Raw genomic sequence first — 13,285 nt, 5'->3', positions numbered from 1 at the left:
TGCCAGTTGGTGCCCGGGCCAGCAGCCTCCCTGAAGATCCTGTTTCTGGAAACCGGAGCAGCCCCGGCGCTGCCCCGCCAGCTCCCCGAGCAGCAGGAGGTGCTGCCGCCAGCCCAACACCTGCAGCCCAGCCCGCCCTGCTCCATCCCGAGCGCCTGGCGCTCTGCCGCTGCAGCAACGAGATCCCGGCGCCAGCGATGGGCAGGAGCAGGAGGGCTGATTTCTGCTCGGGGGGATGCCAGGGCTGTGCCCGCAGGAGCAGGAGGGCTGATTTCTGCTCGGGGGGATGCCAGGGCTGTCCCGGAGCAGGAGGGCTGATTTCTGCTCTGGGGGATGCCAGGGCTGTCCCGGAGCAGGAGGGCTGATTTCTGCTCGGGGGGATGCCAGGGCTGTGCCGGAGTAGGAGGGCTGATTTCTGCTCGGGGGGATGCCAGAGCTGTGCAGCTGGGCTGGAAGGGCACCGGCAGACAGGAAGAGCTGGGGGTCCCTCCCAGGGACAGGAGCCTGTCTGTGTGTCCGCTCTGTGCAGAGAGGCCGGGATGCAGGAGCTGTCGTGCATCCCTCGTCCCCGCGGTCTGTGTGTCCTGCCCAGCGCTCTTTGGCTCGGGGCGCTGTGCTCCTCTCTGTCCCCATCCCGCAGCTCTGCGGTGGCACCACCACCAGCTGGTTTCGGGTTCCCGCTGCCACCCGGCAATGCCGCTGGCAGCGTGTCGGTCTGCCGGCCGGCTCACCGGGACTATCTGCTGGCCGGGAACCTTTCCTCCCTCTCTTTGCTGTTGGCAAAATCCTGGAGGGAGAACCGGCCGGGCGGGGGGTGGCTGTGCCGCCCCTGCTGGGTCGAGACGTGGTTGTTCATCAGGGGGATGCTCTGCCGATGTTCCCCCCACGGGGTGTTCAGTGCCTCAGGGCCGAGTGCTGCCGGCAGTGGAGACCCCGGCGAGGGATGGAGGGATGGCTTCTCCCCTCATCGCCAGCCTAGAAAGGGAGCTCGGGAGCGTTCACTCCCAGCTCTGCTTCCCTAATGAGAAGCAGTCTCTCCGGCTTGGCCCCGTGCCTGTAAAAATGAATCCGTGCTTGTGCCTTCGGTGCCACTTGCTCTGCGGCCAGAGCAGGGGGTCTGTGCGAGGCGGTGGCACGGGACAGCCAGGGGGTGGCACGGGACAGCCGGGGGGTGGCACGGGACAGCCAGGGGGTGGCACGGGACAGCCAGGGGGTGGCACGGGACAGCCAGGGGATGGCACCCCCGGGCTGCTGGCAGCCGGAGGGCTCTGCACGGCGGCCGGACGATCTCCACGCCGCTCCGAGCCTCCAGGCTGCCACTTGGCAGAACCGAGTGACACCTCTGTCCCCAGTCCCAGCCCCTTCGGGAGGCAGAGAGTTGAGGCGGCCCGTGGGTCCCGCCCGCCGGGGCGCGGAGCTGCCGTGGGCAGCGCTGGCCCGGGCTGGGCTCCCCGCTCGGTACTGCGGGGATCAGACACGAGATGGAGCTGCCGATCACTCCTGCGCCCTGCCGGGGCTCGGGATGTGCCCGGCCAAGCCTTGGTCCCGGCCGGCCGGGCCACGGAGTGACCTTGGCATCACCTCCGGGGCTGGAGGCTCCCCTTAGGGGGTGCGGGCAGGGTTGCGGTGTTGTGGGGGCTTCCAGGACGAGGTGAGAGATGAGAATTGATTCCAAGTTTTCAGAAGGCTGATACTATATTATATTATATTATATTATATTATATTATATTATATTATTATATATTATATTATATTATATTATATTATATTACTTTATATATTATCTTATATTCTAGTATATATTTATTCTGTTCTGTCTGTTATGTAGTTTTTCTGTTTGTATGTTATGTCTGTTCTTTATGTTGTTTTCTATCTCTTCTTCTATTATCTTATATTTCTCTATTCTATCTTATATTCTCATCTTATCTATCGTTATTCTATTTATTCTCTTTCTTTCTCTGTTATGTTCTCTGTCATATATCAATATATACTATCATCAATAATCTTCTAAACTATCCTAAAGAAAGAGAAAAGAGACATCAGAAGGCTAGACACAAATGATATAAAAAACCCGTGACTGCCAGAGAGTCTGACTCAGCTGGACTGCGATTGATCATTAAGTAAAAACAATTCACATGGAATTAATCAAAAATGCACCTGTTGGTAACCAACCTCTAAACTACATTTTAAGTAATCAGATAATTATTATTTACATTTCTTTTCTGATGTTTCTCAGCTTCTCAGGAGAAAAATCTTAGCAAAGGGATTTTTCAGAAAATACCATGGTGACAGGCAGGGTCTGGGGGTGGCAGAAGGTTTGCTGTGTCCTGTGCCCATGGGGACTGTGCCTGGGCTGGCCTCTCACTGCCCAGGGGAGGGGAAGCAGGATGGGCCTGGCTGTGTGTCACAGCAAAGCCACAGGACAGGTCAGACCCTGGGGTTACACAATCACTGAGGGGCTGGAAGAGACTTTGAAGCTCATCTCCTTCCACCATGCTGCCATGAGCAGGGACACCTTCCAGGTTACTCCAAGCCCCATCCAACCTGGCCCTGAACAATTCCAGGGATGGGGCAGCCACAGCTGCTCTGGGCACCTGTGCCAGGGCCTCCCCACCCTCCTCCTTTGAGAGGCTTGTGCAGAGCCTGCAGTGGGGATGATGCTGAATTACCTTTAATAATACATTGCTTTATTTGCACTGTGGTAATTTCCAGCATCCTCATGGGAGAGCAGGTCTTGGCTTGGCAAGGAACCATTCATGGAAGTCCTGCAGAGAGGACAGATACACCATGGGACCTGCTGGTCACCAACACAAGTGAGCTCAGCAGCAGCAAGACTGGAGGCAGCCTGGGCTGCAGGGACCACTCACCAGTGGAGCTCACAGCCCTGGGGGATGTGGGACAGGCAAAGATCCAAGTTAGGACAGGACCCTGAATTTTAGGAGAGCACACTGCAAGCTGGTCAATGGGACCCCTAAGAAACTGCCCTGAGGGACAAGGGGCAGAATAGAGTTAGCTGCTCTTCAAGGACTCTTTCCATAGAGTGCAAGAACTCTCAATCCATGTGAGAAAGAAATCAGGAAAGGAAGAAAAGAGACTGGCATGGCTGAGGGGAGATCTGCTGGTCCACTGGAAGGGCAAGAAGGAAGTGGACAGGCAGTGGGAGCAGGGATCATGGAAAGAGGACAAATAGCCACAGATTTAACCTTTAAAAGAGTACGTTTAGTTTAGATATTAGGAAGAAATTCCTCCCAGTGAGAGTAGTGAGGCAGCAGTCCAGGGTGGCCAGAGAAGCTGTGGCTGTCCCATCCCTGGAAGTGCTCAGGGTTGGACAGGGCTTGCAGCAACCTGCTCCAGGGGAAGGTGTCACTGCCCACGGCACAAGGGTGGAAGGAGATAGGCTTTAAAGCTCCTTCTACCCCAAGCAGTCTGTGATTGTGACATTCTATATGCTTGAAGAGACCACTTCTGTGCAGACAAAGCCCCAGGTGTTAAGAGAGTCATGGCAGAAGGGAAAAATTGCAGAATGTGCTGAACCCAGCCTGGCAAATGGAGGCATGGACCTCCGCATCATTGACAGATGAGCTCTGAAAGACCCCATAGCTCACTGGAGGGTGGAAGGCATGTTTTAGCACTTGGACTGGGCACTGCAGACCAGGCAGATCTGAGCATCCAGTGAGTGGGACCAGGCTTTGCACAGAGAAGGGCAGAAGGTAGAAATGGAGGCAGTGGAAAGGGAAACTCACCTCCAGCATGGAACACGAGGGCAGTTTGGTGCTTTCTGTCTTTGTTGTTGGAGCCAAGGGTGTTTTCTGGTTCTCCATGAGTCATTCCCAGTGGGATCTGTCCTCCAGCCCTCCTTGTACAGTGGTTCTTGGGGCTGGTGTGTGTCACAGCATCCTCTGCTTCTGCTGACCCACAGCCTCCATCCTACTGCTCCCTGCAGCACTTGGGCTCTCCAGACAGCACAGTCCCCTTTCCTGGTACCACAAACTCCATCCTGCCCAGTCCAACCCCACCCTGTGGTGTCAGCTCTGCCCTCAAACCACAGCAGGGATCCCCCGGCTCCCCCATCCCAAACCCTCCAGAACGAATAGCTGAAGCCCAGGGCTCAGTGATCACAGCCCACGGCCACAGGGCCCTTGGCAACAGGCAAACAAACAGCTCGTTACTGCCTTCGTCACAGCGTGATTCATGGTGGGGCTGGGAGCCTGCCTGGCCACTGGGCCCCTCCTGCCTGGGACAAACTGGCATGAAGCACTTTTTTATCATGGCTTTCCTTTGATGTTAATCTGCTCACCCCCGACTTCTGCTGCCTTTTACGTCCAAACCCCATCAGGAGAATCCTGCTGCTGCTCCTCCCGCTGGCCTGGGGGTGCTGCAGGAGCAGCTCCAAGGGGCAGCACGGCTGAGCCCCGGCCACGGAGCTGCTCTGGCTCTGTCCCGGGCTGCCAGCCCCGGATTCCCTCAGCAAACCACAGCTCGGGGTCTCCCGGGGACATTTTGGGGCTCCAGGCCCTTCCTCAGAGCCAACATACAGAGCTTTCCTCACAGGGCAGATTTGTTCACCCTGCTTTGGGAAAAGATTTCTACCTCCCAGCCTGGCTGAGAGCAGCCTCAGGGCTGTTCTACCTGTGCAGGGATGAGAGAGTCCCACACCCCCTCTGCACCATGCTCTGACTCCAGCTTTGTGCAACCTCCTGCTCTGACTTCTACAACTGAGCCCAGTTTCATTTTCTCCTTTAATCTGAGGGACTCTCCCAGCACTTAGGTTTAGTACTATTTTGAGTGCATTTTTTTTTTTTTTAAATTTGGCTTTTTGGATCACTGAATGTGGTAAAGCCAACCAGCCACACCATGCTGCCCTCCCCCCCCGTGGCAGCACTGAGCAGGCCAGGAGGGGAAGAGCAGTGAACAGCAGAGAACAGCCCTGTTGCAGAAAGCACTGGGGATGGAAAGGAATGGAAGTGGCTCTGGACACACCTGGCAGGGCTGGCAGGGTTTGCCCCGTGCAGCTTTTCCTGCTGATGGAATATGGGCAGCAAATCTCCAGGAAATACAGAGAATGGAGAATGGGAAAGATGCTCAGCAGCCCCAGGGCCCTGGGTTGGTGTCCATCAGTGCCCTGGGCTGATGTCCATCAGAGCCCTGGGCTGGTGTCCATCTATCAGTGCCCTGGGTTGGTGTCCATCCATCATTGCCCTGTGTTGGTGTCCATCAGAGCCCTGGGCTGGTGTCCATCAGAGCCCTGGGCTGCTGTCCATCCATCAGTGCCCTGGGCTAGTGTCCATCCATCAGAGCCCCAGGCTGGTGTCTATCAGTGCCCTGGGTTGGTGTCCATCAGAGCCCTGGGTTGGTGTCCATCAGAGCCCTGGGCTGGTGTCCATCCATCATTGTCCTGGGCTGGTGATCATCCATCAGAGCCCCAGGCTGGTGTCTATCAGTGCCCTGGGCTGGTGTCCATCAGTGCCCTGGGCTGATGTCCATCAGAGCCCTGGGCTGGTGTCTATCAGTGCCCTGGGTTGGTGTCCATCCATCATTGCCCTGTGTTGGTGTCCATCAGAGCCCTGGGCTGGTGTTCATCAGAGCCCTGGGTTGGTGTCCATCAGAGCCCTGGGCTGCTGTCCATCCATCAGAGCCCTGGGTTGGTGTCCATCCATCAGGGCCCTGGGTTGGTGTCCATCCATCAGGGCCTGGGCTGGTTTCCATCCATCAGGGCCTGGCAGCGCAGGACCCTCCCCAGAGGTTGCATCCCCAGCACTGAGATCTGGCTGCTCTGAGCTGCTCTGCTGAGAAGGATCCAGGGAATGCTCAGCATGCTGAGAGCACAAGGAGCACGAGGCTTGGGACAGGGAGAGAATTCCCCCAGGGAATGGCTGGAGCTGTGTCAGGGAGGTTTAGGTTGGATATCAGGAAAGGTTCTTCCCCCAGAGGGTGCTGGGCACTGCCCAGGCTCCCCAGGGAATGGTCAGGCTCCAAAGCTGCCAGAGCTCCAGGAGAGTTTGGACACTGCTCCCGGGCACAGGGTGGGATTGTTGGGGTGTCTGTGCAGGGCCAGGAGTTCTTGTGGGTCTCATGATCCTGGTGGCTCCCTTCCAGCTCATGATATTCCATAATTCTACAGCTTTCCCATGGAATCGTGCTCTCTGAGCTTGTCAATATTGCTCAGAGCTGCCTCTATAGCAGCAAAGGTGGCAGATTTGGAAGGAAGGAATGGAAGAGTGGAGACTTCCATGTCCCTGTCATTCTGAGCTGAAATGAGCCAACACCATCTTTTACATGAGAAAATGTCTGGGATGTTCCTGGCAGGATGTGCTGGCACTGAGGTGCTCACTGCTGTCAGATCCAGGGTGGTCAAAGGACAAACAGGGATAAGATGCTGGCTCTGGAGGAGCAGTGAGTTTATAAAACATCTCTGGCATAAGAAGACCTCAGGATGCTGATAGCTGGATTTGCTGGGGCTTGATTCCCTTCTGCCAGTGTGGAATGGTCCAGGTGCTCTGCTCCCAGCTGGTCACGGACATCTGCAGACACGGCCCCTTTCCTGAGGAGCTGCAGGGACAGAGGAGGTGGCACCACCTGAGGAACTGGGACAGCATGAAGGCTGCTGGGGACATGGGATGCTGTTAGGAACATGGAGTGTGTCTGCTCTGTCCCCTCTGCACCAGGGATCCCAGCGGGGACTTGCCAAGGCCTCTCCCCCTTTCTGCCTTTTAAAAGCAGAGAAAAGGGATGTGAATATCTGCACAGGCAGTGTGGGGCTCCAGGTGTCTCATGTGCCTTGTCCCTGTCCCCACCCCTTCCCCTGGGCAGCAGGAAGGAGGCAGCCAGGCCTGGGAGCTGCTCTCCAACACGGCCCCCAGCTGAAAGTGAGCTTTAATCCCTGCAGCTGGGGCAGAGCTGGACATTGTGCACATGGGCAAAGTGCAGAAGAGGAAAAGGTCACTCTAGAAGTGGGAATAGTTCATCCTGAAGCTCTTCCTGGAAATTATTTTTCTTGTGGGATCCCCCAGTTTCTTACACCAGGACTCCCATCCTGGGACTTCCCCAGGAGACAGTGAAGGTGCCAGGAGCCAGGAGCCCTGCCAACCCAGGCACTTGGGGCCTCAGGGCAGATTTGGGGCTGGGCTGGCATGCTGGGGGATGCTGGGCAAGTTCAGCAGGGCTGTGGTGAGCCCTGGAGGCAGGATGGCTTTTACCCACCATCAGTGTGGCACTGGGGAGAGCCAAGCCCTGCCAATGGCCTGGGTCCTGCCCAGCTCTTTTCTGCCCAAACATCCCCTGGGCACCTCCAGTGCCCTGCAAGGAAAGGGGTGAGCTGCTGGCTGGGGGTTCCTCTGGCCTGGGATGGGGGCAGGCAGAGCCACATCCTGCCCATGGCACTGCCAGCCCTGCTGGGGCTCAGCAGCTCCAGGGTGAGCTGGCACAGACTGCAGGAGGAAACTCCACAAATCACATCCCTGTCCTGGCATCCCCTGCTGTGCCACAGGCTGGAGAGGCAGTGCCACGGGACTGCCTGGGGCTCCAGGGAATCCCAAGGGACATCCCATCCCTGCCTGGCAATCTCCTAAGGGACATCCCTGCTTTGGAGCTTTTCCAGCACACGCTGTGAGAGCAGGCAGGAGTCACCCCAGGCAGCTCTGCTAGGTTTTTTGTGAAGTCCCTGGTCCCTGCCTCAAGGCTCTGTGTGCCCACAGGGAGCACCAGCTGCTGCAGATCCCCAGCTCTCTCCAAGGCTGAGATGACTCTGCTGCTTCCCACAAGCAAAGATTCATTTCCAGCTGTGCTGAGGATCCCCTAATTTGCCCCAGGTGTCTGGGCAAAGCACAGAGGAATTTTTTAACTCCTTTGAGTCCCCCCTCAGGATTGATCCCATCAGTCACTGCAGGTTTGGGGGCTGTTCCAAACTGGCATTTTATGGGGCACATGCCAGGCTGGGATGTGTGTGAGAGCCTCCATCCCTCTGCCCCATGCTGGCCTGGTCTTGTGCCAGCCCATTGTCTTTTGGCTTTTCCTGCAGGCACCAAGCTCACTGCTTTGGGAGAGCTGGGCATGAGAACGTGAGCCTGACCCCAACCCTGCAGGGCTGGGGGCTGTGGGGAGCAGGAAAGTGGGGCTGGGGGCTTGGGGAGCAGGAAAGTGGGGCTGGGGGCTGTGGGGAGCAGGAAAGTGGGGCTGGGGGCTGTGGGGAGCAGGAAAGTGGGGCTGGGGGCTTGGGGAGCAGGAAAGTGGGGCTGGGGGCTGTGGGGAGCAGGAAAGTGGGGCTGGGGGCTGTGGGGAGCAGGAAAGTGGGGCTGGGGGCTGTGGGGAGCAGGAAAGTGGGGCTGGGGCTAGGGGGAGCAGGAAAGTGGGGCTGGGGGCTTGGGGAGCAGGAAAGTGGGGCTGTGGCTGTGGGGAGCAGGAAAGTGGCTTGTTTGGGACCTTATAACCAGAACCACTTCTTTCAGTGAAATGGGATATTTTGAGCAGATATTTGTGTGGTCTACTGACTTTCTGGAAAAGAGGTTGATCCTGCTTGAGAGAAGGATCAGCAAAGCTGGGAGGGCTCAGCACCTCATCCATGATCCCCCCTGTGCTTAACCCATGAACTGAATAACGAAGCCACAAAGCAGCACACGAAACCAGCTTTTCCTTTAAAGCCCTCCCCTTGGGAGGGCTCATGGGAAGCCATGAGATGCATTTTCCATTGGGTCACCCCTTGCCACTTGGCAGTCTGACCACAGCACCCGTGCTCGGGGTTTGGGAGGCGCTGGGAGAGCTGGGAGCAAGCTGCAGAGCCCAGAGTACCCTCCCCTCTGCCTGGCAGGGTGGCTGGGCTTCCATCCTTGCACCATGGGTCTCTCCTAAAGAGAGATTCAGACACTGGATTATGGGGATGGCTTTTCTCCTGAAAGTGAAGAATGGGGATGAGGGGGGGACAGGGGCGTCTCCACAGCCATTGCTGTGGGCAGACATCTGCCCCAGCGCGTGCAGACAGAGCTGCTCCCATCTCAGGATCTCCAGCAGAGCACAGGGGACTTGTTCCAGTGTCCCCAAGGGACATGGCAGGGACACTCTGAGCCTGAGCCTGCACCTACAGAGCCCCAGATTCGCGTTTGGCCTGTCTATCCATCTGCCCTGCCTGGCTGCTGGTCCTGGGGCAGTTTGCTGGTGCTGCTGGCTCTCAGATTGTCCTGGGAGGAGGGGCAGGACCCAAGCCAGAGAGGTTTGGTGGCTGCTCTCCTTCCCCCTGTTGAATATCAGAGCAGAGCCAGCAGCACTGCCCTGCCTGCTGCACGCTGCCAGTCGCAGCTCCTCAATAAATAAAACTGGTAAATCTATTAATTTTACAGCTCTAATTGATGTATTGCTGTAATTACCTTTTATAACAAGGCAATTAAACCCTATTAAAGATTATTAGCTAATTAAAACTCCTCTATGCACACACCCCAGGCCCCTTATGTGCACAGATTGTTGGATGGGGGGAACTGGGAGCCCTTTGCAGCTGGGTCCCGAGGTCAGCGTGGTGCACGGGGTGATGTGCTGGGTCAGGATGCTGGATGGGGAGATCATGGAATCACAGGTTCATTTGGATTGAAAGGGACCTTAAAGCTCATCTCATTCCACCCCCTGCCATAGGTAGGGACACTTTCCACTACCCCAGGTTGCTCCAAGCCCTGTCCAACCTGGCCTTGAACACTTCCCAGGATCCAGGGGCAGCCACAGCTCCTCTGGGTAACCTGTGCTGATGGCTCACCACACTCACAGGGAACAATTTCTTCCCAACATCTCCTTCTTTTAAACCTTCTCTTTTTCATTTTAAATCCATGCACCCTTCTCCATGTCCCCACTCCTGCCTGTACCACCAGCTGTCCCTTCATTCTAGGGTGTGTCACCTAGACAGGGCTATAAGGGACCAGGATTGCTGCGTGCTTCCAACCCAGAAATTTTCCACTTTCTGGGATCAGATGAGAAGAACTGCTGAGGCTGGGATCTTCTCCTCCTGGTAGTGAGGCAGATGGGGGTGCAGGGCTAAGAATGGGCCCTTGGCCAGAAGAATGGGTTAAAAGGGGAAAAGCCCCACTTGGAGATGGGGTGTGTCTGCCCTGGAAAGGAGAAATGGCCCTGTGCTGGGAGCAGGACTGAAGGGAATATGTTGACTGGGAAGAGAACTTGGCAGGTGTCTGGGAGACGGGGGGCTCAGCCCTTGCACCTGCTGTGCACCTGCAAGAGCAGGTGCCAAAAGCTGTGCAGTTTAAAAAGTGAACCCCAGGATCCTTGCAAAGATCTTAAAGGACCTGAAAAGCCACCAGGAAAGCAGTCCCCAGGGGTGCCCCAGGGACACTGCCTGACCCCATGGCTCAGGGTCCCCATCCCCTTCCTGTGCCCCTCCAATGGAGCAGCCAGGGAGGAGGGGGTCCCTGCAGCTCCTCTTGTGCTCCCAAACCCAGCTTCATCACTGCCCTCACGTTGTTTGTATCACAAAATTGTATCAATTGCAGGCCCAAAACTGGGCTGGTTTTAGAGGCTGGAGAGCCGGAAGTGCGTTGAAATTCCAGGGATGCAGCTGCTCTCTGCTTTCTGAGTCATGTGAGTCAGATGCAGCCTCGGCTGAGGGCCTCTCCTCAAGCCCCAGCTCCTGTCCCCAGTGCCTTGTCCCTCACTGTCCATTACTCTGCTGCAGAGTTCTGCACCCCAAGTTCCTCAGTGCCCACAGAACCTGGAGAAATCCACGCTGGTGGATCCTGGAGAAATCCACGTGCATGGGTTGAAGCACAGCACCGTGCCTGTGCCAGAGCCGTGGAGCACAGCCAGTTCTCTTGGCTCATCTGCTTTGAGTTCAGCCCTCCTGTCCTGCCCAGGAGCCAGAGACCAGCTCAGGGCTGTGCTACCTCCCTGTCCCCATGTGGGGCTGGGATGCCCCTGTCCCTGGGGGTTGCTGGGGAAGGGCAGCAGCATCTCCATGTCCAGGAGAAGGGGGTTTGCAGGGGAGCAGTGTGGGGACAGCACTGTCCCCCCGGGTCCCGGGGGAGCAGCGTATGGAGCAACCCCTGCAAAGGAGCTGAAGTCCGACCCTCCCTAGCGGCTTTTCACTCCAGGCTGCCAAGAACCCCCTCGGGCTCCGGAGCAAGCAGGCTCCCCCAGGCCCCCCTCGATGCCCAGCCCGAGGGACCCCTCAGGTCTTGTCCCCCGGGCAGGGAAGGGTGGGACACTGAGCCGGGGTCCCGTCCACAGCAGGGGCTCTGCGGGGAGCATGAGGTGCCAGGAGGTGGCAGATCAGCGACAGGCTGTGCCAGTGACCCTTAGCTGTGATTTCCAGCTGTTGCCCAAGCCGGTCCCTTCCCGCCTTTACCCTGGATGCCGTTTCCCACATTAAGGCCGGTCAGCTTTAGCCCCGCCGTTGGTGACCCTGGACACGCTCCAAGGTCCGTGTCCCCGCGGATGCCCTGGACGCAGGCGGGCACCTCCTGCCGAGAGAGCACCCGGGGGCCAAACGGCCTTTGGCTTTCCCTCCCACCAGAGCTCGGGGTTTGAAAGAAAACAGCGCGGAGCGCGCAGGGCGGGCGGGCCGCGCGTCCCGGCAGCCTCCGAGCGCGCCGGGCCCGCCCTCCGCTCCGCTCTGCCCGCGGGGCACGGCCACCGTCCCTGGGCACCGTCCCTGCGTGCCACCCCTGCCATCCCTGCCCCGTGGCCCTTCCTGCCTGCTCTCCCTGCCGTGCTGTGGGACACGCACGGGTGTCCCCAGCGCTGCGCTGTCCCCCCACCCGCCAGGGAAGGGGCTGTGCCCGTGGGAGGGGAAGGAAAGGCAGCCCGGATCGGGCAAGGAGGCAGGAAAGGAGGAATTTGTGTGGAACTGAGCAAAGGAATGGCGTGAAGGAGCGCAGACCCCCCTGGAGACGCAGGGAGATCAGTGCTGAGCGGGTAGTGGCACAGTAACGCCTGCAGCACTCGGGGGGCTTCTCCAGGCAGAGAGGGTTACCCTGCGAGCCAGGGTGGGGAAGGGGGAGTAGCGGGAGCGGGGGGGAAGGAGGGGGAATCCCGACCCCCAGCCCCTCCCCGTGGCAGTGCCAGGAGGGCTGTGCCCAGCTGACACCCCCACCCCGCTCCCTTTTTCCCCTTTCCCCTCCCTTCTTTGACGTGGCGCTGGGGCAGATTCCCGGCACGGAACTGTTGCTTTTTCAAAGTCTGACCCTGGATTGTTGCCGGCTCCTTTCCGCAGCCCGCGCACCGGCTGCCAGCGGGTTAATCATTGCCGGGGAGCGCACACGCGTGTGTGCCGTGTGTGCCCCGCGTGTTTGCGTGTGTTGCTCCGTTGCTGTGTGAGTCATTCTCAGCCCGCCTGGGGCTCTGCTGCCCTCCCTGAGCCGAGAAGCAAATTGAGCTTGGATTGCGGCGCGGACAGGAGGAGCCGAGCGGCCGCGGCTCCGGAGGCGGCTCGGGTTGGCGGTGCCCTTGACCTTGGACCCCTCTGCTCGCAGGGAATGGCTGGGGGAGGTTGTGCTTTAGGGTGCTCCGGCTCTCGCCAGTGTTCCCAGCTGCGAGGTGCAGCCGCACTTTCCTTGCCGCAGAGCCCAGCTTACCAAGCAGGAGGAAGCTGGATCCCCCCAGGACCCCCGCCCACTCCTCATTTCTAGGGTGTAAAAGAGCTGCTTTTCCATCCCATTTCTCACACACGGGAGGGTTTGGCTCCACAGCACAACGCAGGGAGGGGGATGAAGTCCCAGGAGGGGACATCCTCTCTCTGGCAGCACTGGGAGTGCCGGGAAGCATTTGGCAGATCTGGAAATCACGAGCTGCCCGAGTCTCGGTAGAGCTTCGAGGGAGACAGAGCACCCCGCACCTGCTGGGAGAACTGGGAATCACCCCTGCTGGGAGCTGGAGATACTGGGCGGGGGGGGTGAGTGGGACTGGAGAGGGCTGGGAGACAGAACAGGAAACAAGGAATTGGGGTGGGGACACAACTGGTGTTTAGAAGTTGGGGAGCTACAAACTGGCACAGCTGGCACTGAAGAGAGCTGGGAAATTTGGAACACCGGTGCTGAGAGAACTGGGCAAAACCAGTGCAGGGAAATGGGCAGGTGGGTGGGGGCATTCTTTGGTGCCCCAGAGCTCTTTGTGTGGGATGCCTTAGGATTCAGGGGAACCCAGACCAGGGTATTTTGGAGCTGTATTTGTGTCCCTGGACCCCAGAGTTTCAGGTACCCCAGGGTCCTGCATTCAGAGTGTGCCAGGACCCCCCACACCCTGGGGTCAGCTGCTGAGGTGCTGCCTGCCCTGTCCTGTGGGACAGCAGTGTCCTGGAAGTGCT

Source organism: Serinus canaria, chromosome 25 (genome assembly GCF_022539315.1).
Source record: "Serinus canaria isolate serCan28SL12 chromosome 25, serCan2020, whole genome shotgun sequence".
NCBI classification, from domain to species: domain Eukaryota; kingdom Metazoa; phylum Chordata; class Aves; order Passeriformes; family Fringillidae; genus Serinus; species Serinus canaria.
Note: the sequence above shows the minus strand (reverse complement) of the source record.